The 27,809-nt window shown below is 49.2% G+C and overlaps 1 pseudogene; it reads right to left on the reverse strand.

Moving 5' to 3' along the window:
* Window positions 1-7,947: 7,947 nt before the first annotated feature.
* Window positions 7,948-26,454, reverse strand: LOC119097875 (zinc transporter 1-like; annotated as a pseudogene).
* Window positions 26,455-27,809: the final 1,355 nt, after the last annotated feature.

Genomic DNA, 27,809 nt, shown 5'->3' on the forward strand with positions numbered 1-27,809 from the left:
TTGAGAAGGCCCAGCACACCAAATTGGGAGGCAATCAAGACGCCCCGGAATATCCAACTGGCGATTGGATATCAATATGCTGCTATGTTGAAGGACGTCTCGTAATCACCCTCCGGAAAGTGGCACACTTATGCAAAGGCAAACGTTATCCAACATCTACTCTGACAAGGTTCGTTGCTCTGAATTAGCTGTCTCTGCCATTAATTTGCAGCCATCACAGTGGTGCTCCTCCCTAAATAAAAAAAATCCCGGATATAGGCGACTTGTGAACAAGGGACACGGTTCTTTCGTTTTATTGCTATTTTTACCTTGTAACCAGGACATAAACCAGAGGCTACCGTGAGGTCAATTCTGTTTGTATTTTTAAGTCAATAGACTGCAGAAATCAGGTGTTAAACGACCGCATGGAGTAAATCACCGGCGCCCTTCTTTTACAATGGTTTAGTGAATTCCTTCTAAACCGATAGAATTCAAAAGCTTTGTCAGAATGTTTCATCCGGTTTCCATCTGGGGCTATGTTCCAGTTATAGGATACATATACTTGTATATATATATATATATATATATATATATATATATATATATATATATATGTGTGTGTGTGTATGTATATATATATATATATATATATATATATATATATATATATATATATGCAAAAATATATATACATCATATCTAAGAAAAACATGTCATTAAAAACAAATGGGCCATATCTGGCGATTTTTTTCGGAGGCTCTTTGTCAACGTCGTGACCCCCCTTGCCAAGGCTCTGGGTGCGCCCCTGCTTTACGTACAGGTCGGCCGCCGTTCGCTCTGTGCTGGCAAGTGAGCACTTGAACAAAAAAGGCGTGTCTACCGAGGCAACATTTTTATTGATGGCTGATAGTGTTCCCACAATAACTTTGTTAGCGTATGGTTGCACCTCCTGCGTACAAGAAAGAGGGTTTCAAATTGTATGCTGTATCTGTGCAAATCACCACTCCCGCCGGCCCGCCATCGTGGAGTGCTACATTCGCGGATGGGGGAGGGGGAGGTCGATTGAAGAAAAAAATCGAAACTAAAATCCGACGAGTGCGCTGTACTGGCAACTGATAGTCCCTTACCAGTGCTATCGAATGTACACAATTGCAAACTGCGGGTTAAGTTATCAGCATTTTTCCCGGCCGCCTATTAGAGCTATTTCTCTATGTCCAGGCCAGCCGCTTTAGGCTTTCCGCTGTGGAAGAGTATTGCAATAAAAACTATGCGGACCTATGTGAGACTTGCATCGCTGTTCGATAGTGCTCAACAATATCATCGTTAGCACAGGGCTGTACTTTTTGCGCGCAAGTAAGAGTACTTGAAATCGGATGTCATGTCTGTGAAAATCACCGCTCCTGCCGGCCCATCAGCATTCAGTGATGGTACGCTGTCGGGGGGGGGGGGGGGGGGGGCGCAACAATCGCAACCAAAATTTGACGAGTGTGTTGTGCTGGTAGCTAATGTCGTAGATCAGTCTATTAAGTACAAATAGCCGCAGTAATCGAGGTTGATTTCAAGTTGTTCTCCGGGGAGCCGTCCATCCGCCGTTGCCTTTGAGCTGTGGAGGAGCGATTTTAACCACAAAAAGGTCATTTTACGGACGCGAGATTTACATTGCCGGCTATGAGTAACTGCTAACGGCTACAATACGGCTACAATAACATCGCCATGGCAAGGCTGCACCTTCGACAATGTCAAATGTTATCGTCAATATGCTTTCTCATTTTTGTGGTCGACCCGCGACAGCGTATTGCTGCTAGTGCTGGCGGGCTGCCAGCATTCGGGATGCGCTGTCGGGCGTGGACAGAAAACAATCAAAACTAACATATGACGAGCGTGTTGCGCTCGTACCTGATGGCAATTGGCAATCCCGGTGCAATTGAATGCACACAGTTGCAATTTTCGGGTTTATTATCAACATTTTTCCAACAACGACGTATTATGAATACCACTGTCTACAGGTGGGCCGCCGTCGGCTCTGCACTAGCAAGTGATCATGTGAAGACAAAAGATGATGTCTACCGATGCAAGATTTGTATTGCGGGCCGACAGTGCTCACACATTGCTAGCGCAAGCGCAAGGTTGCAAGGTTGCTAGCGCTAGATTGCACCTTCTGCACACTGGTACAGGTGTGTCAAAACTGGACATCAGTGTACTACAATTGCCGACTTTGGGTGTAATGCAACACCCTATGAGGGGGAATTTTCATTCCTTTTCCCCATATTTTATGTGAATTTTTCACTGCTGCCTGATATTGTCTAATCGCATATGCCAAACCCATGATTCTCTTTCTGAGGCTTTCAGATGGCATCCAAAACCGAGCTTACTTGAAACCACCAGGCATAAACAAGGCCCCACAGAACCTGAACACCTATGGCTATGTCCTGCCTCACCTACATGTGAGTCATGTCTATGTATGCACAGAGCAAGGGCACCAGGTACCTTCAAGCTCGAGAGCCCCAGCGACTCCAGTCGCTTGCATGCATCAAGCTTGGTTTGCTTACAAAATGCGTCACAATCGGCAGCTGTGTGCCAAATGCAAGGCTTTCACGTATCCCCAATTTTTTGGGGTCTCACCACCACTCTACGAAAGCAGAACCTGGTACAAACTTCAGCAAAGCCTGGTAGATAATTTTACTCCACGTATTTCTGTCACCCGAAGAAACTTGACCACTAAATTACATCACTCCCGAAATGCGGGAGTACAAAATTCAAGAAATGTCTTCTAAATGAAATTTAGAACATGAGTATCACCGTTAGAGCAATCATGTTAGCAGACTATAAGTCAAATCAGCTGGTTACCAAATTTTGTCAAAAAATGTCGCTCCTTATGTTTATTTAACTACTTTTGTTTTTCTTGGAATCATACGAGTGTGACAACACTTTGTTCTTCCTTCCTTTCCAATGGTCTTTAAAAGTAGCATCTCTTGCTTAAAATGTTGACCAATTTCTCTGCAAAATACTCTAACTGCAAACTTGCGCGCATTTCGTACATAAATTAGATCAGTTCGCCAGCCGCCCAAACATGTTTGATATGCACCCAAGAGTGAACAATTCACAGGGAATGAAGGAGACAATTTGAAGCACAGACCTTACCCTTACCGACAATTTGCCCTGTTAGCCTTTTTTTGTTCATGGCGGTGCTCGATAATGACAAATCTAAGCCTTTCCAGTGTCTGACTCAGGGCCCCGTTCTTGATGGGAAAATGCTGCCAGATGCTCCGCCCCTTCAGGTAACAACCTATGACGTTCCACGGGTACGTCATCTACGTCGTGGAGAATGCTTCAAGTAACTCCTCAACATGGTGGCTAGCAAAATCAGCCGTTTCCCATCAAACACATTTGACGCGCAGCAGTGATGATATTGACGAGTCGGAACAGTCAAATGTACTTCAATGTACAAATGTACAAATACTTCAGGCGTATCTCGCACAGCAGCTGTCTATACCATAAGGACTTACCTCAACGAGAATATTATAGGCAGAGAAAGGCAGATCATCGCCCTCGACTCTGAAAGACGTTGCATTATTTCAAGCGTTGCGCGAGCGTAACCACGTGCAATCGATCATCCCACTGACACGAAGTTCAACAGGCACTGATAACTTAACGCCTTATGACAGCTAAGATCATCGTGCATGTATGTCAAGGTCGTCCAAATATTTTGTTACGCATGGGGCATGTTTTGGCGCATGTGGTTGCAAGCAGGGATACAGCTTTGCCCGGAACACGTATACAGGGAGAAATCTCATGTTGTAACAAGCCGCATGAAGGGGAGTTCTAGATAAAGACACACAGCCGAACAATATCCATGGAAACACGTGACGTCAGGTTATGCAGTATATTTACATTCCAAAGCATTAAAGGCATAGATAAACTTTCCCACAACCATACTGTCCGGACAAACTATTTATGTTACATGATCCAGAAAGTGACGTTGCACAGTGATGCACTCGCCGATGTAGCGGTGCTGGCCTTGCCAAAGCGCCAACGTCGCGTAAACGAAAACAGAAAATTATGTACATGACGCGTTTCCAGGACATGATGAAGATTTCAAATCGCAATTTCGTTTCTCACGTAACTTTTTTTCTCTCAAAATCTCTAGGCAAAACTGGCTCCTTATTATGACAATCATGCCCAGCGCAGAGGCAACCACAAGCGTCAGTTGGAAGGTGTGATGCCTGCGCCGCAAAATCGCGCCGAGTCAGTAGTACCCCATCACTCCGTTGGCGAAAAGTCTGGAACTTCAAAATCTGGGTCACACTAGTATCTGACAACAATTTGCAAGAATGTTGCTGACGCGCGCGGTGGCGCCATCGCGTCGCCACTAGGAGCGCAGCCACATGAAACCATCGCAGGCTTTGCAGCGTGCGCCAGCTCCCCAGGTGTGGTTGCTGCCATCGACTGGTCCTTTCTCTTCATGGATGCACCCAGCAAGGAGATAGCAGCTGCTCATAATACCCACAAGCATCGCCAAACAGAACATCTACTGGCTGCTCGTGATCACCGCGGCGCACTCACTGATGTACTTCCAGGGTTCCGGGATCCGCCAACGATTGTCGTGTTTTTTTTTCGGAGACGGCCCCCTCTGCTGCAACCTCAGGGAGCATTTGCGGCAGCTTCTCTCATCTAACACACACCTCATCGAGGACAGGAGCATGGCAATTGTGCAAGATTGTTGCATGGCAAGTGCCAATGGGAATTGTGCAAGAATCAGTGACTCACAACTGCTGTGATATAAACAGTTTAGACAGGATGAGATGAAGTAGGGCGTCTTTAGATTAGTCACAGTTAGGCTACTTTCATGCAAATAAGCATTGGTATTTTGTAAGAAACAGTGACAAAATGTTTGTTCTCCCTGACCCCATCTTAACAGAAGCCAGAGGCATGTCTATTGTGTTTGACTTGGTGATGGGCTGATATGTGGGGTTCCAAGTTCTATTTTTGTTTGAGTGCTTTATGCTTGTTAAATTTTCTATTGCTATTTTGTTGTTGAATTCCTTTGCTTTGTTTTGTGGCAAACAATGCTGTGGAAGGGAAGTGTGAAGTGCATCATCAAATTATTGGTGTTACATATTTTTTATGCTCATTACACTGTTATGAAATAACCATGTTTTAATGTAGTCTGTTTCGCTTAAATGGCCTAAGATGTTAAAAAAGCAAAACAGTGTTGTCAAGTTAATGATACTATGTTCATGCCGACTTGAAATGTATGCCTTTGTTTGCTGACAATGTCGGTCACTAGCCCATAAGTTCCGTCTTTTGTGAATTGAATTTTTCACTCCTGCCTGGTCTTTTAGCGATGGGATTTTTCGCCTCCACCCTAGTTTAAAAGTGATTCTAGCTCACTGCTGGACACTGTAGGTACTTGTACATATCAACGCTCCAGGTGACCTGCAGCATTGAGTGATACCTTCTCTCTCGGGGAGGAGGGAGGGGTGGGAGGGAGGGGTGAAGCAAAACCAAATCGCAACCAAAATATAGACAGCTTGTTTTATTGTCTGCTGATGGTCCTATACCCTGGCTATCGAATACACATAGCCAAAATGCTCTGGTTTGGTGATGAAGTGCTTTTCCCGGGGCGCCATATTACAACCATCACCCTATATAAAGGCCGGCCGCCGTCAAAATATGCGCCGTGAAAGGGTGATTCGAGCCAAAAAGTCATGCCTTTTTAAGATTTACTCTCGCGAAGTAAGATTTTCTTCCTTGGCCGATAGAAGTCCCACAATAACACCGCTAGCGCATGGCTGCGCAATCCGTGCACGCAAAGAAATCAAAAGTATTTCAAACTGGGCGCCGTGTCGTGAAAATGACCGCTCCAGCCACCCTCCCCCCCCCCCTTCTGGGACGCCGTATCGTGAAAATGACCGCTCCAGCCACCCTCTCCCCCCCCCCCTTCTGGGACGCCGTATCGTGAAAATGACCGTTCCAGCCACCTTCTCCCCCCCCCCCCCCTTCTGGAATTGAGTGATAAGATCTCAGCACGTCGGCCGAAAGAAATCGGAACAAAATTTGACGAGTGGGATGTACTGGCAGGTCGTGGCCCTACACCAGTGCTATGGAATGTATACAGTCACCATAAACCAGTCTGACTAGACATATGTTTTTATTTCCCAGTATTATGGCCATCACTCTATCTGCGGGCCGGCCGCCGTTGGGTCTTCAGCTATCAGGGGCTATTTGAACAAAAACAGGTCATGTCCGCCCAGGAGATATTTACATAGCCGACCGAGGGTCATGCCGCAATGACATTGTGTGCACAAGGTTGCACGTTCTGCGCCCAAGAACAAACATTTTAGATTGGAGGCCGTATCTGCGCACATCATCCCTTCAGCCGGACCGCCAGCGCTTAGTGGTACGCTGTTGGGGTCAAGACCAAAAAATGAAAAAAAAAATCTGACGGGTGTGCTACACCGGCCGCTGATAGCCGTATGCCTATTGAATTCACACCATCACAAAAATCGAGTTGGGCTATCGTTACTTTCGCCGTGCCGCCATGTTTTGGACGCGATGCCCGTCCGTCGCTACGCTTGCGCTGTGGTCGGGTGATTTTAACAAAACACGAAATGCCCATCGATGCGAGATTTACGTTGCCAGTCGATTGTGCTATCACAGTAACCTCGTTATGGTAGGGTCGCGCCCTCCACGCACCAGTAACAGTACCTCGAACTGGGCGTCGTATCTGCACAGACCACCGCTCCGACCGGCCCGCCAGCATTGAGTGGTACGCTGTCGGAGGTTTGACCGAGAAAAACAAAACTAAAATCTCGTCGAGTGTGTTTTGATCGCAGCTGATTAGAAATATCCTGCAAGGCTGTCTGATTGTAACAGCCCTGTGACCCCACGTGCGTGGCCATGAAATGAAAGCCATGCGAAAACTGCTTCCTGTCCCTTCTTCTCAACATTTCAAAGCTTTACCAAATTGTGCCCATCTGCCTTCAACAACACCTCGCAGACCTCGGCTTGCATTTCCGGCTTGCTAACGGCCCAACGAGAATTCGGATGTGTATTGGTGTTATAATCCACATTGCACGAATTTGTAAACGGATGCTGGCTAATGTGCGGCGCCATTGCCGCCCCCGTAGCCGGAATAGAGACCGGCTACACATAGCAGTGGCGGGTGCTCGCCGTTTTTCAGGTACTAGGAGGCAGCGGCGGCACAGACTGCACTCAGTCTCGGACACGCTCCGCGGCTGACCGCCCAGGTGGCGCACACGACACGCAGTTGGCTGACGGCCGGTCGGCGAAGGGCCGGCGACAGCGGCCTGCGTCGACCGGGCCACATCCTCCGCCAACATGTCATACGGCACCGGCTCGTAACATCGGCACCAGCTGATTTTGGCGGACATTTGGACGTTTCGAAGTCCGACGAGCCGACGCTAGACACGACTTCTTTTCCCCGATGAGAGCAATGCCAACAGAACTACAGCTGCGAGCATTTTTGGCGGGTCACGCCAAATGGTCATCTTCCGCAGCCTTCAACTCGCGCCTAAACAAACCAAGAAGTTGAACAAAGTGCGCTGTTGACGAGCTGCTGGGCCTTCGAACCATTTCCCCGCTTTGGATTGTTTATTTTCTTGACGTCACATTTATGTCGCCCGGATAGCGGTAGACAGGACGGTGGCAAAATGTGGAGCGCTATATGCTCTGAACGGACCGTGGGTAATCTTTTAAAGTAATATAACAGGCTTTCAGCATGATACAAGGCCTGATTACACCAAGCCATCTGATAAGCAGCTATGTTTGGCGGTTTGCAAGTTACAAGTAAACAATGGGGACATCAGAGGCCCAGGTTCGACCCCGGTCGTGTTATGGTCTCTGTGCGCCACGGCCGCCAAGATCGCCGGCGCTCCGCAGGAGCGGCCGCCGTGCTCCTATAAAAACGCGAATCAAATGATACATTGATTAGCCTGTCATTGGACCGGAGTGTTCCAAATTTGGCACGTCGCTTCTATTTTGATCTCACCACCCTGCCCGCCCTTGCATGGTCTAGAATGACACCGAGGATCGTGAGCGAGTAACTTTTGAGCTTTTGAAGAGCTCTCCATTACAAGGAGCTTTCGGTGATGAACAAATAACGCGTGGTCCGCCCTAAAAATGTTGACCTAAAGGAATGTTTGCAACCCGACATCATATATTACGAAATCCGCGTTACTCAATCCGGAAACCAGAAATTGCACGAAGAACCCTGCTGCGATGTTTTACATCGAATGTTTCCTTGACGGGAGTTCATTCTAATTCGACCAGTAGTGCACTTCCACACCCCGCCTCGATGCACGTCTTGCGAACTGCTGGCCAAAACATTACAACAAGGGACCAGGAGGCCAGAACGCTGAAACATAAAAAATCCGGTCATGTGAAATGTCACCGGATCCATGCAGCGGTACCAGAATCAGGTTTTCAACCATGTCGATGGGCTCATAACTGTTGTAAACCGTCAAATATAGCCACGCAGTGCGTTATATCAAACCTGCCCAAAGCCGAAGAAAACAGCGATTAACAGCGTGTTCTGACGCCGCTGCTCTGATCGCGGCAAAGCTTTCACCAGTAGATTTCGCGTATCAGAGGGCGACAATTTTCCATCCGTCCTTCGATTTCCGACCACAAACACCCCAATCAAAACTTCTGATAAGTACCCTGATAGCCGAAGGACACAACGAACCATCGAGAGTACACTACCTATCTGCGCTTGTCTTCTCCGCAGTTTTTAATGCGGATTATGAGTAATTCTGGCCATTTCTTTTGATGAGTAATACAGCACACCAGAAAGCTCTGTGCTACACAGCCGCGCAACATGACATACTCGCGCGCGTGCACCGCAACTGCCTTCGGCGCGCGATACACATAAACGAAATAAGAGTTCCAGCCACAAGCCGCGGCCCGGCGGCCTCGGCGCCCGCCCGTCTCTCCAGCAAACGGCACACCAGAGGTCCGTGGGACGGGCTCGGGCCGGGGCGACCGACCGTGCCCTCACCCGCGGCCCGCGGCCCAGAGTAATCAGCATGTGCCACCAGCTCAGCCGACAGACGGTGCAACGGAGCGGTGTCGGCAACGACCCACGCCGCTCGGCGCGATCTCCGACGCGCCGAGCGCAGTCTCCCGGCAACACCGATACCGCGATCACGAGCACCAGCCGTCCGCAGCACTCGAGCTCGATCGCGATAGGCGCCCATAAGGTGCCGACCGAAGTCCCTTGCAGATCGATGGCATCGACATCACCGTCTGAAATGCCCGTTGCCACCGTCGAAATAAAGCTGAAGATCGGTCCGATGAGTCGAGGTCGGACATGATTGGGCAAACGCCGCAGGTAATTGCACTCGACACGCCGGTCACCGCGCCGTCACAGCGAGCGGACGCAGCCAGCCACAGCTAACGCAACACTAACCACGCACCGCAAAACCGTTCGGCCGCGCCGCCAGACGAGGACGCCAGGCGCGGTCCCGTCCGGACGACGGCGGACGAGGGGAGCGCGGCAGTGATGACCGGACGGTGCTCGCCGGCCGTCGAGCGGCCCGGCTGGAAGCCGGAGAGTGGCGGCGGGCGGCGGTCAAGGTCCGACCGAGCTGGGCCGGCCCGCGCCCGCTGCTAGTAGGCCATGCTCGACGTCGGGCGCCTCGTCGCCGGCTGCCGGGCGCGTCCTCGACAGCAGGCTCTCCGTCTCCTCCGACTGCCGGCGGAACGAGGCAGCGTCAGGCATAGTTCTCCGCGGCACTGTTCGCAGCGTTCGCGCTCTACCACAGCATTGTCAGGCTGATGGTCTGCGACGAGTGCGGTGCCGTTGTGCGGGACCACGCACGGCACACAGCGGTACGGCCACACAGAACAAAATGTCACGGAAAACCCCTGAGGTGACACACTATCCATGACTATCCACGGCGGACCACGGCAGCGCTGGCCAATGCTCCACGCGTGGCCAACGCGACGTCGGGTTGATCACCCCTGGAAGGCCAGCGGCGTCATCCTGACTGTCCACTGAAGACCACAGCACCGTCAGAATGACCATTCACGGCAACTGATTACAGCAGTGTCCAACTGGGTACCCACGGCAGACCACATCACCGTCAGAATGACCAGTCACGGCAACTGATTACAGCAGTGTCCAACTGGGTACCCACGGCAGACCACATCACCGTCAGAATGACCAGTCACGGCAACTGATTACAGCAGTGTCCAACTGGCTACCCCACGGCAGACCACAGCGCCATCAGAATGACCAGTCACGGCAACTGATTACAGCAGTGTCCAACTGGCTACCCCACGGCAGACCACAGCGCCGTCAGAATGACCAGTCACGACAACTGATTACAGCAGTGTCCAACTGGCTACCCACGGCAGACCACAGCACCGTCAGAATGACCAGTCACGGCAACTGATTACAGCAGTGTCCAACTGGCTACCCACGGCAAGCCACAGCACCAAAAACTATCCTAAAAAAAACGCTAAAAAAACCCGCTCCTCGTTCTCGGAGCTCGGTAAACGATTCAGAAAATTCCAAACGTCTCTATTAAAGTAAGTGGGGTGGCAGTCCCATGCACAAAATTTCGCAGGTAGAGACATGAGCGTAATAATCGATCTTGAATTAACAAACGAACCACGCGTGAGCCATCCAACAGGAGGCGCACCAGCCACTCTTCCGCCCGAGTCACGCCAGAGACAGGCATTTCCCGTGATGTCGACGCCCGTCCGCAGCCTAGTTACGCTCCGGATACGTTATCGGATCACAACGCATGTAACCACAGTCCCCGACGCGCGTTCAGAGCTGCTCGGTCTCTGTGTGAGTTGTGTCTGGAAGATGAGGGCGTGAGCATGTGCTGGATGTCGTGCGCGAGCTGAACCGGTTACGTGCCCGGACCCCGTGATGTACCGCGCGCTGAGCCTTCCCAAACCTTCTTTCGCTCCCAGGCAGCCAAGCGACCTGGCTCAGCCCTTCACATACGCACAGAGCATCCAGCGGCGTTATACGCGGCCGGACAGTCAGCTGGCCCTGTCACACATCAGCACACAACCTGGACGGCCCTGTCACACATCAGCACACAACCTGGACGGCCCTGTCACACATCAGCACACAACCTGGACGGCCCTGTCACACATCAGCACACAACCTGGACGGCCCTGTCACACATCAGCACACTACCTGGATGGCCCTGTCACACATCAGCACACAACCTGGACGGCCCTGTCACACATCAGCACACTACCTGGACGGCCCTGTCACACATCAGCACACAGCCTGGACGGCCCTGTCACACATCAGCACACAGCCTGGACGGCCCTGTCACACATCAGCACACTACCTGGACGGACCTGTCACACATCAGCACACAGCCTGGACGGGCCTGTCACACATCAGCACACTACCTGGACGGCCCTGTCACACATCAGCACACAGCCTGGACGGCCCTGTCACACATCAGCACACAGCCTGGACGGCCCTGTCATACATCAGCACACACACCCTGGACGACGGCGATTCACTAAACGCACCACCCAAGCCTTTAATCATATCGCTTCCACCACCAGGGAAAAATGCGAAATGGTTTTTTAAAGGAATGTGAAGCGAGGCGGATCGGTTTGACATATAAGTTAGGTTCAGTGTCAATTCGTACGCATCCTTTGTGATTGTTTCGCCCTGCACGCATCATTCTCATTGCTTTGTGGGCAGACGACGATGCATGACAAGCTAGACTATAGCCGAATGTATCTTAAAACATGCATGCATGCATGTACATACACGCATGCATGTATATGTGTCCACATGCATACATGGGCATACATGTACATGCATATGTACATATGCACATGCATATGTGCATATGCATGTACATATGTATGTGCATATATATATATATATATATATATATATATATATATATATACATGTGCATACGTATGTATATACATGCGTGCAAATACGTGCACACAATGCAAATATGCACTTATATACATGTGTACATGCATATATACATGCATACATACATACATACATACATACATACATGCACGCACATTACCACGCCGTGAATGCTACTGGGTTAATTTCGGTTTGGGTATATCATCAAAACGCAATGGTCCTATCAAACCAACGGTGGCTACGGCCTGGAGCCCACCAATCGCGGAGTGGTGGCTCGCCAATACATACATGCAAGTGGCTTGACAGTGGCCACCCACGTCAGGCCACAGCAACGGCGAACTGACTGTCTGCTGCACACCGCGGCAGGAGAGCTGCGCCAAGACTGCACTAGTCCAGACGGTTGACGGTAGACGGACGGACGGTAGTCCAGCACAACCAATCGGCTCACACACCCAGGTCCACGCATGGGACACCCACACGCAGTGACATGACCATAACATGGTGATAAGCACGCCGTCGAGACCTACCTTCTTGGCGCTGCAGCACTTGTTGGCCACGCAGTTCTCATTCTCCGACGGCGGACAGTCCAGGATGCATGTCTCGCTCTTGTTGGACGTTGCCGCTTCGTACTGGAAACAGGCAGCAATGAGCAGCACTGGTGCGGGGCTGCTGATGGTCTGGAATAGTGAGGAAGAATATGGCGCCGGCCCCCCCCCCCCCCCCTCCCCCGTTGGTCCCTGACTTAATCGACAGATCATTTCGTCCGGTGGTCTTAATGGTCCAAAAACGCATCCCAAAAACATTTCCTTGGTGTGGCCAGTGTTGTAAGACGGCAGGTCCGTTACTATAAATACACGAGTGAGCTCAAGCACACCAGCCGCAAGAGGAAGTTTGTTTAATGTTCGCTTCTCAACACTTGGCGTCACCTTGTGACTACGACCAAGTACCAAGGAGTAACAAACACTACTTGCGCCGCCCAATGTACCGAGCAGCTGGCGGTGAACCAGACAAAGTCGGTCGGGTTTGATGCTGATCCCAAACACTACTTGCGCCGCCCAATGTACCGAGCAGCTGGCGGTGAACCAGACAAAGTCGGTCGGGTTTGATGCTGATCTGTACCGAGCAGCTGGCGGTGAACCAGACAAAGTCGGTCGGGTTTGATGCTGATCTGTACCGAGCAGCTGGCGGTGAACCAGACAAAGTCGGTTGGGTTTGATGCTGATCTGTACCGAGCAGCTGGCGGTGAACCAGACAAAGTCGGTCGGGTTTGATGCTGATCTGTACCGAGCAGCTGGCGGTGAACCAGACAAAGTCGGGCGGGTTTGATGCTGATCCCTTATCTACTCTCGTGCAGTGATGAACAACACATCCATGAGCAAAGTTACGATTGTTTTCGGATCGGGCCGGCGTGAAGTCTGTAATCAATCAATGGTAACGGACTTGACGTGCGCATCGGTGCAGCGAAGGATCGGGCCGGCGTGAAGTCTGTAATCAATCAATGGTAACGGACTTGACGTGCGCATCGGTGCAGCGAAGGATCGGGCCGGCGTGAAGTCTGTAATCAATCAATGGTAACGGACTTGACGTGCGCATCGGTGCAGCGAAATGTCTTTAGTTTTGTTTTGCCATCGATGATGAGTAAGCTAACTCACCACTCACCAAGGAATGTACATATATGAACGTATACATTTCTTGGCTTACATGGGGCTATGTGCGATACAATCAATTGAATCAACTAATAAGAAGGCATTATGAATGCACACCTCTTACGACAGTCTATCCCTTAACAACACTTATTTTTAGCCCATTTAAGTCTTACGTCCACAAACTCAGGCTGTATGGTGGTTGAGTGGATGCCCTCGTTGTGGAACAGCTGCTTGATCTGTTCGGCAATGGTCATGTAGTCGGCCAGGTTGTGGCAGCGGATGTGGGCTGAGGCGATGATGCGGTCCCCGGCCAGCTGCCACACATGAAACTCGTGCACGGCCAACACGCCCTCGATCTCACGCAGGATCTTCTGTTCGATGTAGTCCACCTGGATGTGCGTCGGCACCGTCTGCAGCAGAATCATGGCGCTATCCACCACTGCAAGGAGAAGGGGGCGGTCAGATGATGGAGATACCTGCGTGCAGGCTCAGCTGTGGGACTATGGGCTGTCCACGCCTGCAAGGGGAGGGGACAGCTCAAGAGACCGGAGCCGCTGTGCACCGGCTGATCTACCGCGGGACGTGGCCGCAGTCGTCACTGCGAGATGAGACAGATCGGACTCATTCTGCATGCAGGCTCAACTGTAATCGGTGCCTATCACCCATAGTGTCCGGACACGATGTAGAACGATGACAAGACCCCGCGATGTACCGCAGCTCTGGCCGACCCCAGCTCCAGCACCAGTCCCTCAGTGTACCAAAGCCCCGGCAGCAGCCCCCAGTACGCGACCCCAACGCCGGCAGCACTCACGGAGAGGCCAAACGGAGCGCAGGATGAGCATCACCATGACAATGCTGAGCGCCGGATCGATGTAGAACTTGTACTTCCAGTCCGTCTGCCAGATGATCACCGCAGACACCACCACTATCACCGAACCGATGGCGTCCGCCAGCACGTGCAGGAACACGCCGCGCATGTTCATCTGCTGGGCGTTGCCGGCGGGCGCGCGGCCGCCGCCGACGGTCACCTCGTCGTCGTCGTCATCGCCGACGAAGGAGGATAGGTGGCCGCGCGTGGTGGCCGGCAGGGACGGCGGCGGCGGCGAGCCGGGCGACGCCTTCTTGGCGGCGCCGTGCGAGTGGCCGTGACTGAGTCCGCCAGTGACTGTGGCCGTGGCTGTGGTCTGCCGACGACAGCCGGTCACATGGTCACACGTCCAGGTCACGGGTCACCCACGACGCCCGCTGCAGGGCTGGGAACAAGCCGGCCGGCTGGACCTCCGCACCTCGCGCGTTGGAGGAGGAGCGTCACCGGACAGCGTGGTGTTCAGGTGGCATCATCATCAAAACCCTGGCATGGCAAAGTTTGTTACCCCAGGGCCGCAGATACTTTAAGCTCGTCAAGACAATACATGCCGGCTTGATCCCTGGCACAGCTTGTAAAATGCTAGAATAAGTATTGCCGTATTGTCCTGTCTGGGGCGCCTGAGCACCGAGCGGCTTCTGTCGCCACAACTTCGGCCAATAATTCAACGCACTTACTGGCAAAGAGAGCGAGCCCGATCACATTGACCACCAGTCCCAGCACGCCAACCACCAGGATCATCTGCGGACTGTGGATCTTTTCCACCTCGTAAAACCTGAAACGCACACGACCGCACCGGTTCGCTCAAAAACGAACCAACGAACAACAGGCGCAGGGTTTCCGACCAAGGTCAGCGTAAGCGCGGCGACAAAGTAAGCGTTTCATCCAAGCGTACATGAAACTGATAAACGTATTTTCGTAAGTGCCTTTCAAATCTTTATGCCCGGATGTCTGGTCGGCGACTTCTGCCCATCGCACATCAGCCTTCCACTTATTCACTCGTTAGTGTTGCGACAAGCGAACGTATACATTCGCTCAACTTCGCCTGCTCGTTCATCTTAAAGTATATTTTGACCGTACAGCCAACGCACTTTGCCAGTGTGACAACTGGATTCAACTAGAAGACGTGAAGGAAGCTGGACTGCGACTAAGCATCCTACAATGGTCGAGTACGGGGAGTCATGCTTCGCCGAAAGACCATCTCGTTACCGTACAGCGCAAAGAAAACGAGAGCCACGGTGTGACTTTAGCTTACCGATATAGCATGCCTACCATTGGAAACCACCATGTCAATCGTGTCACATCCGAGGGGGAAAAACTGACTATTACTTAGATTAAAAACAGATATTCAACGTTCATCGGAAAATTTTGTATCTACCTCAAAAGATAATTCGAAAGCAACGAGCATACAGTTCAAAGAAGCATACATACAGTTCAAAGAAAATAATTCACGCGTTATGGTTAGCAAATACTTATGCTGAATAAATCCCTGCAAAATTATTGGCTAAAATCCCGACAATATATATCCACGAGAATGTTATACTTTATCCGAACACCACTTTCGGCGTTCGGACATAACAAATCCGAAACTTCGCCCGCACACTGGAATGTTTACAACGCGAACGTTTGCCTTCACTCGCATTTGCCACCTTATCCGGACCTAATGTCGAAAGATATAAGGATATAACGGGTACGGTAACGGGTCGAAAGATATAACGGGTACGCAGGCCTGTTGTTACCACGCAGCCGGCAGCTCGTTGTGAATGGTCCGGTACAAAGGCGCGTGAGTCACTGTCCACATGTCGTGCTATCATAGGGATTAGGCCGGCGCCTGTTCCGACGCGACCCGCCGCTTTACAGCACAGCCGGCCACTACGGCCTGTGGCCTGGTGAAGAACAAGCGACGCTCCATATCAGCAGCTGCACGAGTGCTTCTGTTAATGTCCCTACATGATAAGACTAGAATCAGTACATTGACTTCCGCAGTGTGCTTCACCAACGGTGCAATGACTGAAATGACGCACCGAGGGATGGGTCAACACTAGCAGGCTGGCAATATGTCTTTGCTTCTTTATTTTTTCGTTGATTTAGGTCGTAAGCAGTCCAATGGCAACAGTCCCAATTGCAGAAACAGTTCATTTTCAAAACCAACAAATATACGACACACACACACACGCACACACGCGCACTGTACCACCACACACACCACACCGACACGCAACCACACACCACACACACACACACCACACACACACACACACCCACACACACACACACACACACACACACACACACACACACACACACACACACACCAACAAAACCTTAACACACACATGGACCTACACACAGGACGCATGCGCCTTACACATTCAGACACAGCGGTTATCAAAAGAACGCGCTACGAGCGCCGACGACCTTTAAAAACACCAGATCGGAATGATTTTATTGGCGGAAAAACGTCGGTTGAGGGAAAACGTGTAGAAAACGATTCCAGACAATAGGTAGATGTGCGGCAAATCTTTTTAAACAATATTGACCTTCGCAAATGACTTGAGGAAAAGGCTGGTTTGCTGAGAGCGCCGGGTGGATGTAGCCAGACCGAACAGTGATGTTAGGTGAGCGCAGTCAAACCTGTGATGATATCCGTTGCATATAAAGAAGATGTCAGACTGAGCGAAGCGTGCCCTGATAGATGCTGTTTTGAAATAAGCAAGAAGATGCTCAAAAGTGTTGTAGTCGTTCGAACTCGGCGAGATGGGCAACAGCAGCACCGCTGCAAATAACGACACCGTATTCTATCAATGACCTTATGTGAGCGTTGAAGGCACACAGCAGAGCCTTATGATTGAACCGCGCTTGACGAGGCTACGACGGCATTCTCACGCTTCGCTTGAGAAGGTCTATCATCCCGTTTGCTTCTGAGACAGTCGAATCTATGTGATTGGCAGAGGTGAGTTTGGTATCTAGGAAGACGCCCAGATCGCGAATCTGCTGGCAGCTATCCACGCGGTGACCGTCTAGTGCGTATGGGTAGCAAACAGGTGACGTACGAAGGGTGAATGAGATGGTGTCGCACTTTGCTGGGTTCAATTTCAGTCCCAGTTTTGAGACCATTTACAGAGGCGATCTAAATCAGCCATAAATATGAGACAATTTCCTGCGCCTTCGATTCCGCGACTGATGTTCACATCACATCATCCACGTACATACGGTATTCACTCTCAGTCCGGTCAGGGACATCAGCCAGAAGGCAGGCTAACAGCAACGGTCCCAGGATGCAAGCTTTCGGGACACCAGATGACACTGGAATCTAGTCCGACTGCTTGCCGTTCCGCATTACAGTTGTGAATGATTGTTCAAATACGACTCAAGCCAGCTACAAACGTGGCCAACGATGCAAAAAGAATGGCGAAGCTTGTGTAGCAAAATATGGTGATTGACGTTGGTGAATGCTGAGGAGTAATTAGTGTAAACTGCATCTGTTTGTTTACCTTTTGAGATAGATTTCCAGCAGTATTCAAGCAAGCATGCAAGGTTTTTGACGCGGGAATGTTTTGGAAGGAATCCAACCTGAGAGGAGGGCGGGCAGACAGAGCTGTAACAGACTTTCGCTCACAATTTACACCAATATTTTTGAGCAAATACGAAGCAAAAACAAAGCCTGTAATTTTCAGGCAGCTTTTTGGGCCCCTCTCGTGCACCGATATCACATTCGCCTGCTTCCACGTGGTAGGGAAGACGCCAGAGTTACGGGAAAGCTCGCATAGCATTTCTAACGGAACAGCTAGCTCCTTGGCACACTTCCTGAGAATGCAGACGTAGAGTCCGTAGGGCATGCAGACCTCATGTGCACTGAGATCGCGTAACAGTTAGGCTATACGGTCATGCAGTACAGCAACGCTGTCTAACCCAGGTGCATCGAGCAAAGGTGCGTCAGGCAATATATGAAAGTTTAGGTCACAAAACTGCCGAGAAAAACACATATTCAGACAGGTGATACGCCCCCCCCCCCCAACCGCTCTTATACACATCGCCACCGCACTCAAGAACAGGAGATATGCGCGCTGATGACTTCAATAACTCAACAAAGAGCCAATACCGCTTCGGGTTGTCAAAGTCTCGCACTAGACTCAACAAGTACTCGCAATATTTAGAATCAGCCGCAGTGCATCCAATAAATGGCATGTACAATATAAGCGTCATTGTAATATTGTATCAGGTCGCATCGTTACATAAATCATGTCGCCAGCCAATTTGGCTGCACCGTGTCTGCACGTCACATCGCACCGGGTTCATCGCAGCACGGGAGAGTGAGCTGGCTACTGCGGGGCTTGGCTCCCGGCCGGCCGGAAGGAGCGAGAGCGATAACTACAAGCGGACCCGACCGATGTCTCAACCCAGACCAGTGATCTAGATTTTGTACACGCCAGCGTGCGGCACGCACAAAATCTAGGTTACTGGTCGGACTGTTCACATACCAATGGCAGATGATTACATAGACGACGAAATCAGCCCTGTTCTGTGATCAACCGAACTTATACTGGCGGCCGTCCTGGCTGGAGCGACCTTTTGTACCCGTTACGGTGTGACGTGGCGTCAGTAGTCTGCTGCCAAGATCTCGGTGGCATCAGGATCCTGTGTACCGCCGTGTGGCTTGCGGCAGACCATCCTCGCCGTTGCGTGCATTTAGTGCATGCATCCCACATGGCCAATTGCCTGAGGCCTCGTTCCAGGTTATCACGTGTCATCATGTCACCCGGCTGCACGGTGAGAAACACGCATTTTCAAGGTCCTGTCTACAGCAACTGTGGCAAACTTACCTCTTTAGAGACTCGACAAAAATCGAAAAGCAGAGCGCAATGAGGAACACCGAGTTGACCAGAGCGCCGAGCACCTCGGCGCGCGCCCAACCGAATGTGTTCTTGGACCACTTCTTGGGAGACATCTGAAAAGCATAAGGTTTAGGAGCCCCACATTAGAACAGCCCACATTCGTGCAGTATGGTCGTTTAATGGTTCGTGTTGTGTGTGCATGTCTGCATAACAAGTAAACCACACCTCTGTGTAGTAAAAAAAAAATATTACAGCACAGAAGCATGCCTCAGAATTCGAACACATGTCATCTGAACAGAACGCCCGTGCTAACACACTGCAAGCGATCTATAAACTACAAACGACCGGCTGGACGTGCGGTTCAAACAACTGATAACAGTACATGGTAATCTAGAGCATGCTGAAATTTGACTTCAGTGAGATCGGGCTGTGTATATTTGATCCGATACGCGGACGGCCCAGCCGGAGGGCACAGACACCGTCAGCCGGGTGGCCGAGCATAGCACTTGCGCCCGGCTACGGCGCGCACAACAATGCCGAGCGGTGTGGGTAACAACTGTGCGCAATTATCATGCCGCCCAATGTTTGCGATGACTGTGCTGAACAAGCGATTGTGTTGACGTATTGAAGTTAAAGAGTTGAATACGCGGTCTTGGTTGCCTCGATGACCCGGTGTCATATCAAGACGAGGAGTAAACACAAAAATGCAGTTGACGCCCCCACCCGCACACACAAAGCCAACCACTGATTTCCTCAAGACGAGAATATTCCAATACAAAGCGCATAATATACAACCTACATGGAGATATTGTTTGTCGAGCTGGCTTGCCCAGCGACATCAAAATAGCTCCGTCGCCAAGTTGGCGTGAGTTTTCCATACCGCGATGCGATGCGCGTCCGCCCCGGTGTCTCGGACTAACGGCATGACTCACAAAGCTCGCGCCAGCAGGACGCGTCCACGGCCCTGCTGGCGTTGGCTTTCGCAAACAACCAACAATGACGCGGTCTTAGTACTCACGCGCACGGCAAGGAAGGCCACGACGAGAGCCACCACATCGCTGAGCATGTGGAAACTGTCGGCCACCAGTGCCATGGAGTTGGTGACGTAGCCGACGATGATTTCCACCAGGAAGAAGGTGGTCGTCAGGCTGAACATGGTCAAAAGCCGACACTTCTTCCCTGAGTACTTCCCCATTTTCTGTGGCGGTGACACGAAGACGATGTTATGGCAATGTTATGTCATGTTATGGCGAGTCTCCACCATTGCGGTTATCAGTAGGCCAAATGTTTTCGTATTGGTGGCCCACTTGGGTGTCATCTACGAATCCGTTTCGCATCCTCCATACCGATGACAGTTCTACCACCACTGGTTCGGAAGAAGGCTCCGTATCTGACAGGCGGCGGCGCTCGTCGGCTCGTACTCCACCCAGACAATGGCAGATGTCTGGCGTTGGTTGAGTGGCCTGGCGCTGCGCTTTCAACCAGAATATGGTCTGCCCTGTTAGACGGTGGCTCGGCAAATACTCACAAACCCAATGTACACTAAAACCCTGTGCTTGCATCGCGTCTGGGCTTGTGAGGTCACACATTCGACGCATCCGAGTAAGGAGCGTCTGGAGTCCACACGCTCAAGAGCGCGGTGGTTTATGACTGCCTCCTAGACCTCGTTTGATTGGTTCACTGTGGCTGGAGAGCACTTCTTTCGATTGCTGGTTTTCGCCAACATCGAAGGTATATTCGTCTACAGCCCCCTGAGGGACCAAGTCCCACGGGGAGTAATGATGACAGTAATGTCCAGCCCTCAGATGTAACGCATAGTACTGGAGCACCTTGGAGGGCAGGAGACACCCGCTGGAAACAAGTTCCGAGCCTCCAGATTGTTACGCAGCTTGCCCATCCGCTCGTGGATCCCGCAAATCCCTGTCCCGTTTACGGATAGTCGGATAATGTGGTGTCGTCCACCGATAGTATGACCTTTCACGCGCTGCAGAAGATGTGATGCACATGGTGAACAGCAACACTGCAAGTCAGAGCCCAATGGTTAATTCGCTTCAACAAAACCTTAACCAACGAAGGGCCGGACACGTGGCGTTCACATCCGCCTTAAAACCATCAAAATACCGACTGCAGCGAACCCTGATGCAATCATTTTGTTATCACTTCTTTGTCGCTCACAACGAGTGAGCATACGCCTACCGATCTGCGCATCTCCACAATGAGCGTGTTATCAGCAACGACACTGCGGACGCGCATTTCGCTAGGTTCAAGACTCGTGTCCATGACGTTATTCAATGGACCTGACGTTTTTGCCTCTCGTATGTCTCTATGTCGTGGTTACGACAGTCCCCTGGGATTGTCGATGCATCTGGTGACGAAGGTCTAAGAAGGCCTAGATTCATATCGAATGCCCTCATCTAGTGCAACATAATACAGCGTCAGAATGTGCATACAAAATAACAAGATGGGGACATGTGAAGGATATCTTATTGTCCCACCTTCGAAATCTGATAATCACGATACCGACGGCGGACGTCGGACGTGTAACACTCATGGTACGATACCGACGCATCAAGGCCGGTTCGACGGATCAAGGGCAGCATTTACTTTTTCACTGTGAAGCTTTTGCGTACTGACCGTTGATTGCTCGACATAGCAGCTAATTATGACATCTTAATGTGGTAGTAACATGATATCCCACTACACATCAATGGGATACAGTTGGGCGGTAGGGGAATTGGGTGGGGAATAAAAAGTATAATAATAAGTGGGATTAGGAGTATATAGAAGTAGGAGTAAGAGAAAGATGAACAGTAGGAGTAGGAGTAAGAGTAGGAGTGGGAGCAGGAGTGGCAGCAGAGTCAGGGTAGGTTACATCATAAACTTGCTATACACAAAAGTTAATGCTGGTGATGGGCAGCTTAAAAAAAACACCATATTTCTATTGCTCTAAGATGTCATATTTAGCCAACATGTCCAACACTGGAATTCCACAACTCTATTTCCAATTCCATGTCCACTACTGGAATTATCATATTTTAAGGCAAGACCATGACTGGTGGCAAACATGTGCCTCCTTTATGATCAATTATAGCGCTTCTGTCTAAAAAAGGCAATTTAAGTGCAATCTGTTGTTGTAAAGTTAGCCACAAAATGTCTACCTTAACCCATATACCAGCATATCATTGTTATTGTACCACAGCAGTAATTTCAGAGCATGTTTGCAACTAATATATAAGGTAAATGAAAGTAATTGCTCCATCAATTCATTTTCTCTGTTCAGCAAATATGTCCCTCAGTATCTCACCATTTGAGTCATGGAGCATTGTTGTGGCATTGAGGTACTGCTAAGATAGGTGGGCAAAATTGCCACCTCACTAGCCACTTGTGGCAGTTCAAGCTTGCAGAGAGATGATAGTGGCAATGCTGGAAGCATTTGCTGAGCCAAATATAAAACCAAACCCTTTTCCGTGGCATTCTTGTACAGGTACCATTGCATTTAAGATGTGCATTTATATTCACATTCTTGGTATAGTGCTATTCTACTTTATGTGGTATTCTTGCACATTTACCCTTGAGTTTACGATGTTTAGTTACAATCACATTCTTAGCATAGTGCTGCTTTAAAGTTATTAGATTACCAAGTCTTATTTCTACAACAGTTAGCAATCATGGCTAATGCTTTCTTTCTTATTTCCCTTTTTCAGATTTCATCTGAGCCTTTTGAATGGATGGATTTATGGGATCAGAGTTCACATTGAGCAGCACTACTCATGCAAGCCTGACGCCTAACATCTGATCACGCAATCCCAGGTCAACAGCTCGATTTGGTAGTGAAAGCTTCAGAGGTCATCTGACTTTCATCACAGCCAGCATTTCATCACAGCCAGCATTTCATCACAGCCAGCATTTCATCACAGCCAGCATTTCATCACAGCCAGCATTTCATCACAGCCAGCATCTACAGGCCAAACTAGTCAAAGCCAGATAGGGAGTGCCTAAAAACAGGGCAGGCCTCCTAACCAACTAAGCCCTCATGGCAGGCTTGACTTGTTAAATAATGTAGCACAAAACATGATTTGTGGTTGAAAATAGCACAGCTTGCTCAACACTGATTGAGAGCTGACTGTCATTCTCTTTATTAGGAAATTGTTGGCATGGATACCAGATTTGACCATCTCCATAATATTATACCTGGCTTTAAATGCAAATGGCCCAAGGGATGACAGGATTTAATGACAATTCTATGGTGCCATGCATGCCTGAATGGCCATCAAAGTCTGCAGAACACAGTTTGCACATTTTCACAGGTGTTCAGCTAAGCAACTAGAGGGTTTTAGATCTTGAGAACAACAGGACTGTGAACTGCACCCAATGGTCTTCAAAATGGCTTTTCAATTCAAAACCCCACTCAAATGTGAAACAAGCCTTGAATGGTGTTGGAAATTCTAAAAAAAATTCCTGGTAGCAGAGTACAAATTTTCTATAGCGGAGTACAAAACTATCAAAGTGCTGTGGGTCGTTACAGCTTTACTTGGGTTATCTTTGAGAGATAATAGTACAGTGAGTGGCGCTCAACAAAAGCGCCACTTCATATACAGCAATTAACGTAGAAGCATTTTAAATGAAAGGAAACATCAGTATCAATCATAGCACACTGAAACAACACTGTCCCATGCTCTGTACTATGAAACACATGTGCATATACATTGGTTTGCGATTTATGAAAGGCTCTGTGTATACATCCTTCAAAACGGAGGGTAATTACGCATCGGGTTTATACACTCTCCAAAATGGAGGTTGGGTATGATATGCACAGCCAGACAAAAACAGTACACAATAAATGCGAATGAGCATGCCACAGACGGCCACCTTCTCATGCTCCACCACGATCACGCTACTCTCGCCCCACCACGGTCACGCTACTCACGCTCCACCAGCTAACTGGTTTTAAAAACAGCTAAACATTCATGCTCTCCACCTTCCCACTCCCGGTCAACACACGAGGCCCTGCACGTCCCACCCAAACAATAGAGATAGACAGCACTCTTCAGCCATTTACCGAGCCAGTGCAAGTAAAATGCCTGACAGACCCGTGTAGGCCGACCAAAAGGGATCGGAGTCAGTCACTCCGCTGGCCCCGACGGATAGTGCAAGGTATTTATGGATTTTGATGTGCTTTAACTGATGCTGCAAAATATGATAACTTATGATGCCATTAATTGACGTTTTTGTCCTAATCAGCCCTTCTCCTTAATTTGCCGGGCCAAAGTCATGGATTTATGTTACTCTAGTGTCCTGGTGCTTTGCCAGAGTGAGATGGCTGTCTCCGAAGTTTTTGGGCTATTTATAGCAACATTTTTAGACTTTTTTTTAGGGTAATTTGTAGAGCCTGAATTACCAGCTTTAATGTGGCATTCAACTTGGTTTGAATCCACAGTTGCCTTGACATTTTTGTACTCCGGATACCAGGAAGTGGCCAAAAATTCATCCACATGGTGGTTCTGGGTGAGTACAAATAAGTCCTTCATAATTGTGATGCCCATCTCTATACAGCTTTCCTCCAAATGTTTACAAGTCTGTTCATGGCATGAGCATGTGCAGAATATTTATGCCCTTGACAAATCAGTCACGAGGAGGTGAATCATTAAAACCAGTTGGAATTTTACTATGTTCAACCTCCAACCTGAGCTGGGAGGCAGGCGCAAGCCGCTGAATGGTTCAGGCGTTTCTGACGCTGAATTGCGAGTGATTCTCTTATTTGCATCGCCATGACACAGTGGTGGCATGTGGGTAGGCGGCCGTTTGCGGTAGGTGATTGGGCTTGGGTGTGTGGTTTTTTAAGAGTGTTCATTGCATCCTTGGCAATTAATGCAGTTTGTCGTCAATGGTAGGTTAAGTCATGTTCAAGTCTGAGTTGGTCTGCATAGCGCAAAGGTAATCTACAGACCGGTGTGATTCTGGTACTCGTTTCTCATTTCCTGGTATTGTTCATAGGCCATTCCATTCAGCATTCACATGCTTTATTTTTTACATTTTCATAAATGGTTTATCATATACCTAAGTGGCAACACAGGCTGCTTGCCATTGGGCATGTTAGTCTGGTGGGTGCAAGATTTGTGCTCTTGCAGATATCAATACATGGCTCCAGATGGAAGCAGCAAGTCTCAAGCTGTTGTACATCCTGGTTTTATTTTGTCCTGACACAGAGAGATAAAGTGAGTTTTTCCAAAAACTGTTCTTGTTGCATCATGATGGAGTATAAAACATTTCATTTGACCTAGTCACAACCCTGGGTACAAATTCTTCTGGCATACATTATACCAGGAAACATCAAGTTTTCCAATGCTGGCCTTGTAAGCCTGTCTCAGACTGCGAACATATATGTTCTACCAAATATGCCTAGCAAAGCAGCAGCCTTACTGCAAAACCTTTAGCACATGTATGCTAAAAATCTGAGCATTCAGAGTTTGGCATAAAGTTATGACTGATTTTAGTGGAAAGGGTAAACATTTCAAGGAATCATGATGTGGGGGCCATGTCTGGCAACAATGCTCTAAACCATCATTCACATGAAAAATGGTTGGAACAGTACAATCTGGCCTGGCTTAAGTTTGACATACCCAGGCATGATATTCAGCCTGCAGATGCCCTGCACACAACTAGCAGTCCCTGGATTGTTTGAACCTGGTCTGTAAGTATAAGTACCAGGCCGCTACTGGGGTCCGCTGACAGGTCAGATTCCAGCTATTAGGCCACCAGGTCACCACTTGTCACAAAACAACCACTGCAGCAGACCCCCACCCAAAAGTGATGTCGCTAACATTAAACATGATAAGGTATCCATGCATGAACAAAATTACTGAAAATGATAAATAGACCAGGCACCCTACATCCATGACATGAAAGATACGTTTTAACAACAAGATCCGTTTTCTACGATCCCTAAAAGCATGAGAAATCTGCCCAACATGGGGCAGCGGAATGGATCGCACCTGCCCCATGGACCATGTCTCTCGTCGGCTTTGTGACTGTAAGCTAACTGGGACGCTCGCGTACCGTGTTGCGATGTAACGTATGAGTGTGCGCGTTATCCCGCCGCCGTCTACGGCACCACGCCCTGGCTGGACTTGGACAGCTGTCCCTCAATCGCGCGCAACCACCGCATCCACCACAGAACACGGACGCCTGAGTAGCGCCTCCCCCGATACACCCAGACGTTCTCTGCCGCGACTGACGCTGCTGCCACTCTCTGCCAGCCACTTCCCTAAAAAGTAAACAAAGCATGCTATAGTAGTGAACTTGGTTTCGCCATATAACCATTTTTGTAGGTGGCCTTTATCTAAATATGGCACTTAAGTGCCAAAAATAGAACACATTTAATTTGTAAAATTTATCTTCCGGGGATATTCCTTTTTCAACGTCAATGGCCACGATTCATTTGAGTCTAGTTTCTGTTGGGGATATTCGTATACTATCCAATTTTCAATGCATGCTATAGCCTTTTACGGACAACTTTCAGTACAAAACTAGAATATGACACCCAAGAAAATTATGAAAGTCTTTTTCTGCTAAGTGCTTGTACAGGATTTGCTCATTTTCGAAGAAGACTCTTTTCAAAAACCAGGCACCTATTTCTTATAGCTCTGGATAGCATAGCAAGAGAGGAAGCGAGTCTGTGCGCAGGGGTGGTGGGGATGGATGGATTCAGGAAGATGATATGATCGTGATATAGTCTCCGTCGAATCTTTACTGTCCTGCTTGTAATAAGCATCTGAAGTAAGATTGCTTTCTTTGTTGTTTATTTTTACGGGTTTATGTGTCTAGGTAGATGGCAGGTACACTACATGTGGAACGATGTGCGCCAGATTGTGTTGGCGTCTGTCTAACACGTGCTTGGATTGAGGTGTTAGTTGCAGTCTTCGAGGTCTGGTCATTTTTGTCCGGTTTAATATGCTTATTTTTAATAGTTATTGGTTTGTTAATGGTGTTTTCCCCATTAACCAGTCAATCCATCCCAGATCTGTGCATCGTTTGCTGATGAGCATATGTTATGCATGGGCCATACTCAGCAGCATATGCATGGATAAAACCAATATTAATGGGCTGAATCGCCTTTGTATTGCATGCAATTTGCAAATATGCATGGATATATATGAATTTGAACAGTGAATGCCTTAGTTTCAGTTGGCAGTGGTGTCAGTTTCCAGGAGTTTTGTAGCACTTGTGGGAAAGGATTTGGGCACTGCTGGTCCTAGTTTTTGGTTGTGTAGTACTCATTAGGTAACCTGAAATAGGATGGTCACTTTTTGTAGCCATGTGTGTGTGTGTGTGTGTGTGTGTGTGTGTGTGTGTGTGTGTGTGTGTGTGTGTGTGTGTGTGTGTGTGTGTGTGTGTGTGTGTGTGTGTGTGTGTGTGTGTGTGTGTGTGTGTGTGTGTGTGTGGTGTGGTGTGTGTGTGTGTGTGTGTGTGTGTGTGTGTGTGTGTGTGTGTGGTGTGTGTGTGTGTGTGTGTGGTGTGTGTGTGTGTGTGTGTGTGTGTGTGTGTGTGTGTGTGTGTGTGTGTGTGTGTGTGTGTGTGTGTGTGTGTGT

The sequence above is a fragment of the Pollicipes pollicipes genome, unplaced genomic scaffold (assembly GCF_011947565.3).
Source record: "Pollicipes pollicipes isolate AB1234 unplaced genomic scaffold, Ppol_2.1 Scaffold_463;HRSCAF=517_pilon_pilon_pilon, whole genome shotgun sequence".
NCBI classification, from domain to species: Eukaryota; Metazoa; Arthropoda; class Thecostraca; order Pollicipedomorpha; family Pollicipedidae; genus Pollicipes; species Pollicipes pollicipes.